The 6,020-nt window shown below is 46.5% G+C and overlaps 1 long non-coding RNA gene across 1 annotated transcript; it reads left to right on the top strand.

Moving 5' to 3' along the window:
- Positions 1-866: 866 nt before the first annotated feature.
- On the top strand, positions 867-5,593 carry LOC118163593. The gene is made up of 3 exons (XR_004749133.1): positions 867-2,794; positions 3,507-4,964; positions 5,196-5,593. It is a non-coding gene; the product is annotated as an uncharacterized LOC118163593 (long non-coding RNA).
- The last annotated feature ends 427 nt before the right edge of the window (positions 5,594-6,020 follow it).

Genomic DNA, 6,020 nt, shown 5'->3' with positions numbered 1-6,020 from the left:
GGCCAGGCGGGGGGCGCGGTGCGGTGCGGTGCGGGGGGCGCCGCTCGCTGCCCGCCGGCCGCTCGCTGCCCGCTGCGGCCGCCGCCGCCGCCTCCTCCTCCGCCCGCCGCGCCTCCGCCGCTGTGTCGGGGCGAGGAGGAGGCGCCACACTCGCGGCCCGCTCCGCACGTACGCCACTTCCAGCCCCACAACGCCGCCGGCGCGTCAGGCGGGCGGGGCCGCAGCGACCAGGCGGGCGGAGCCGGGCCGAGCCGAGCCGGGCAGGGCCGTCGAGGCAGAGCCGAGCCACTCCGAGGGGTGCCCGGCTCGGCCGTGCGCCCGGCGGCCCCCTGAGGAGGGGCAGAGGGGACGGGGGACGGTGGGGTTTTGTCGCTCCTCCAGGCCCCGAAACGTCCCTGCCGGGTAAATAACGTGACTTGTGTTCGACTTGAGTAGGCCGGGGGCAGGCGGCTTAATGAAACGCCGAGAGCAGGAAGAAGGAGCGGGTGATGCGGCCGCTGAAACCTCAAGGAGCGTAGGGCCGGTGCCACGGTGAACGCGACAAAGCCCCTGACGGGAAAAAGGAAATGGGTTTGGCAGAACAGCCAGGAACCTCTAGAGAGGGCATGGGGAGAGTGGAGGGTGCAGAAGCCACTAAACGAAAGAAGGTCTTAATGCAGTCACATCAGTTATCAGAAGCCACGAAAGGACCTCTGAGATGACATATAAGCTCTGATCGATCCAGCTCAACCATAGCTTGTAGTAGGCATCAAGTAAATGTAGCGTATTCTGTAATTTCCTGCCCAGCGCGGGGTGACACCGTGTTTTACCCAGCACCTCACAGCCTGGCAGTAGGCTCCCACGACGATTCCTCTTGGGAAGCTGGGGTTGCTGTGGCCACCCCTCAGAGCCAGTTGGGGAGCAGAGCAGAAGCGCTCCTTCCATGGGTTTGCCAGGGCTGGGCCGGTGGGTGAGAGGCAGCAGCCCTCAGCTGGTACACACCGCCTTTCTGGTCAGAAATCCATCCTAAAATTCAAAAAGTGACAAAGAAATGAGTCAGTATCTGGATTTGGAGGTAGAAAGGTGGAATTAGCCCTCGGGTTGGTGACACAAGATTGGGCTTGGGCTTTCTACCTCTACGTTGCCACAGGCTTTCATGTGATTTTGGCCAATTCAGTTTTTCTTCACCTCTAGAACAGAAATACCAACACTTTCACTCCTCACAGGCTGTTGTGAGGCCTAAGACTGTAATATAGCCTGGTAAGATGGCTCCATTTATGCCATTGATCATTCTCACCATCTGTCTATAGAGAACTAGATTTAAAATTAACTGACGTATCAGTAGGACTTAGGCACTGCGTTTACTACGTGAAGGATGTCAAAGGAGAAGCAAAGTGTGCCAAGGCTACAAATGCCTGTGGTACATACACAGAAAAAGGGAAGGAAAAACAGGGTGAATTATGAGGAAGGCAAAAGGAGGGACTGAGAGGACAAGGTCATGTCGTGTCCATGAAATCTCCTGAATGCGATCAGCAAGTGCCAAGGCTGGATTTAAAAAAAAAAAAAAAAAAGCTGAAAGAACTGAAAACAGTCACAGGTTAGTAATTTCTTTGTTCATGGCTCTTAAGGGAAGGAAAGTATAATGGTAGAGGCAGAAGGAAGTGGTTTAAAAACACGCTTTAAGTCCAGAGCATAAAGGGGACAGATTTGACAGATTTTTAATCTAGGCTTCAAGGGAGTTGCTCTTTGACTATAGCAACATAAGGCATGTCAGAAATACTGGGCATTCCTCTAGCGTGCCTTAAGCTGAGATTAATACAGCTGAATTCTTTGGATTTAGAGCATCGTTAAACCAGGCTAAATGAGAAGAGAGTCAAGCCTGTTATTTTCAAAAACTTCAGAAATGCAAACAATGCCAGGGAGAAACTGAAGAGTTAAAGACGTTTTGCATTTGTTGTGTACTCCTTTGGCAAACATAATGGAGATGAAAGTCACAGCCTCAGAACTCAGTAGTCCAACCATGAAACAAATAAAAGGACCAGGGTACAAATATGGTGCCTGGCTAAAACCAAATGATAGTTATTAATTCATGGGCTAATTTGGCTTCAAAACTCCTTTGTTCTTTCCCTCTTTCCCACATGTCTTTTGGGATGCAATTAAAGGTCTTGGTCTTAATTTTTACGGTTACTAATGTGCTGAACTACGTCGGGTTGTCGTGATGTACTACTGTGTTCCCAGTGTAGTCAACAGAAAAACAAGATCAACAAAATCCATCTTGAAATACACAAAGCAGTTGCCGTATTTTGTGGTTATAGCACTTCACCAGGGGCACAAAACAATTCCATAGAGGTTGTGCTCCAGTGACAAAACTGAAGAAAAGAGCGGTGGTAGGGAAATTCTGAAAACAATGACTATTTATATCACAATTGTGTCTACAACGTGCTAGAAATGTTTTCCAAGCATATAAAGACTCTATTCATTGCCAGAGAGCTTGTTCCTTAAAAGACAGCATAAGGGCAAAGCATGACAGAAAGGAACATACAGTATACAAAGCAAAATGACCAACACGATGGTTGCCAAAACGGAGGGGGAGGGTACTGCCTCCCCTCTTTCCTGTGAGTTGCTCTCCACTAGCTCCCTAGCTTGGCATTTCCAAGAGAGCTAATTTCTTGTGTGTGCCAGTGGATGCTGGAAAAGAGCTAGAAAGGTGACTTGGCGGTGATGAGACACAATCGATTCGCAGAGAATGCAGATAAAAAGTCTCTAAAGTTGTACCAGTCATGAGGAGGAGGATGTGGGATAAACTTAATGCAAGGTCAGAGGGTTTTGTTTTTTTGTCACCACTTAGATATAGATCTGATATGTTTATTAGAAATGCCTAAAAAAATAGGTTGGTCAATGAATAACTTTCCTGTTTTCGTTAAGTAGTAATAATAGGCGCATTTATCTATCCTTACATGTGCTTTATATAGTTCAAGTGCTGCAGTGGTAAGGTTGTACAAGCAACGAAAGAGAATCTTTGAAGCCCAGGGGAAGAGGGGAATGCAGAACAGCAAGATTACAGGTGTTGAATTCACAGAACAAAATCAGCTTAGAAATAAAGTTAAATACACCCCATTTTCAGATAGTTTTGCCATGACGGTGTCACAGTTTGTATTTAGGACTGGTGGGCCTGTAGCATTTGTTCTTTCCCCCCCAGACCACCCCACTGTGTTCTTCAGCCTGGCTGCCCTTATTCCACGTAAGCCATTATTCATTGATCTCGACAGTGGCATTTTTGAAGCTAGCTTTCATACTAGCAAGTGAACTGTAACAGGTTTGCAGCTTTTCCAAATAAAACCAGAGAACTGTTTGTCTCAGTTGGATTCTCTGTTAACCTCACTTCCTTTCTAATCAGGACATGCTGTATAAAGTACATCCACGAGGCTATGCAGGTGCTCCTCTGCTGAATGCACACTCTTTTTCCGAGGCACTCAAAGGGTTAGCGTGGTTTATTCACCTCTCAAATATTGCCCCCGTTTCTGCAGAGCCGGGAAGGGTTCATCCAGTCGTGTTGGTGCGGAGCACATAGGGTGCTGCCTGGCTCTGATCCCTGCAGAAGAGCACACCTGGTTTCCTTCTGTGACAGCTGGGACACTTCAAGGCGCTCTGTGGCCCACGCTCTGATACACCAAGGGCTCGATGCTCTGCTCTTGCAGGTACTGTCTCCTACAAGCAGAGTACCAGGTGCTCCTGCACTGTCCTGCACCATACGCACGCTGCTCAGCACCATGTAAGGTGGCACACGGCCCTTGGGACAACACAGGGTCAGGCTCGCAGCCCTGGGAATAATCCCCAGTACTCTGGGCCACGTTGCACCCTGCCTTTTGCTTGTTGACACCATTGCAGAGTCTCCCTAAAAGTTTTTTGCTGAAATTAATGAAATAATTTGGTTGTTTATCACTGAATATCATAATGTTGTAATGTTGAAAGGAAAAAAAAGCTTTCATTATAATCTGAGATTATGAGGGTTGGGCTAAATTATAAGGAGAAGTATTCTCAATTACTTTGTGTAAACTTGAATAGCTCAGTGTTTAACACTGCGGGATTCCTCCAGGCTCTTCAACTAAAATTGTTTTTGCTGTCCCTGAATCTGTCTGAAATGATATGCGTTTGCTTCTCTGGGAATGTAGCCTGTTTTATTACACCAGAAATACAGTTGGGGTTGATCAAGAGAGATTTATGCAGATTAAAATGTTAGACTGCTTTAATAATTGTATTCATATTTAAGGAAAAGCGAGTTACAGTAGTGAGTTACAGTGTAAGACAATGTTCTTTTTTTTTTTCTTCTAAAGATGCTGCTACGAGACATCTATTTCTGTAAAGCTACAGCAATGCAGCAGGGCTTAGAAAAAGCTCAAGACTGACTTATTCCAGTCTTGTCCTCATTTTAAAATTTGTACCATGAGAAGTTCAAAAGCTTTTTCCACATTGTTTGTGAGGTTTCTCCAGAGGGAGTATTTCTGGCTCTGGTTAGAAAAGAACTCCCTGTCTTGCTAAAGATTGACAATTATGTACATTTTTGGCCTCTAACTTAAGCTAGCCAGCAGGCCCTCGGGGTGCTTAAAGCCCTGTTATGGACAGAAAGTTACTTTTAAAGAACATTTTTTAAACGCTATTTGAAATCTATGCTCTGATACAGCGATAAGCAGTTTGGAAAACAGGATTCATGTGGGTCATATTCATTCTGAAGTGTTCCACAAGTTGTTCTCTATTTTGACACAGACACGTCTAGCTTCGGAACGAGGGACTCAGAGGTAAAGAAAGTCTCTTCGGTGTTTCAGAGGGCCACAGCCATTACATGACCTTTTTACTATGCATCTGATATGTGCTTCCTCGCCCCATGTCATCGCGGTTCAGCATCGTGACATGCTGAAAGATCATCACGGTGGAAACAATGCAGAGCAGCATTAGGATGGTGTGGCGGCCTGCCCTGGATATTTTGTGTGTACCTGATTTATTGCACATCATATTTTCTCTTTCCTCCTCTTCCAGCTGCCAGGCACGTAGTTCTCTCTTCTGCCAGTGCCTTGCCTTGTACTTGGAAAAGGGAACAGGGACGCCCTGGGGTGTGGGCAAGAAGGGCAGTTTGCCTTGTGCAGCTGGGGAGACCCAGGGAACCTCAGCTCACAGGTTACAATACATCCTACTATTACAGTCTCCATGTTTTTCTCCAGATTGCCTAGAAACTATTATCCAGAGCACAACAGAGGACCTCAAGAACTGTTCCTGGAGCCACAAAGTTGTGTTTTATGAAAAGACTGGACATTTTATCTCTGGGTGGAGATGCAGTTTCTTTTCCCTTTCTGCAGCTGGCTAGCTCAATTTTTGATATCCTCAATGTCTTTTTCTTGTGAAGGTAATTGTACTAGCGAGAGAGGTTCCAAGAAAAAGCTTAGGACACTTGCTGCTGTGAGAAGAGAAACCTGCCTTGGCAATTGAAGAGAGGAAGGAAAAGACAATAGTGAGGGAGTTTTTGAACTGATAACACCGACTATTGAGGTGTTATTCCTCCATACACTTTGGGTTTTGATTTTTTTTTCTTTTTTTGGATGAGGCAATTTCTTGAGAAGAACAGGGGTAAACTTCATTTTTATTTGTTTTCTAACTGAACAATGGTGTCCTCTCTCCCCCTTTTCCTGAACAATGGGAATATGATATAATGGTTGATGTTCTGTTAAAACTATCACGCTTGCACATCTGTCCTGAAGAGCTCACCTTTGCCAGGGCTGCCTATATATGTGTTCACGTGCATGAGCATTGTAAGCCTGAACCCTAAAGAGTCATCCCAATTTAGGTGAATTCAGCACAGCTCAGGCCTTTGTTCTCCTGCAGTCTGTCTCCCCTTGTCCCAGGACAAGGGACCTCTCTGATGCATTGTCAGGATGTCCTATTGCTCTCCTACGTTGCCCTCCTCGCTGTCCGCCCTATCCCAAGGGCTTTCTGATGCCTTTTCTTGCTTTCCACCCTTCCTAAAGACAGACTTATTCCTTGCCATTCTG

Source organism: Oxyura jamaicensis, chromosome 3, assembly GCF_011077185.1.
Source record: "Oxyura jamaicensis isolate SHBP4307 breed ruddy duck chromosome 3, BPBGC_Ojam_1.0, whole genome shotgun sequence".
NCBI lineage: Eukaryota > Metazoa > Chordata > Aves > Anseriformes > Anatidae > Oxyura > Oxyura jamaicensis.
Note: the sequence above shows the minus strand (reverse complement) of the source record. Positions and strands in the feature narration are given on the sequence as shown.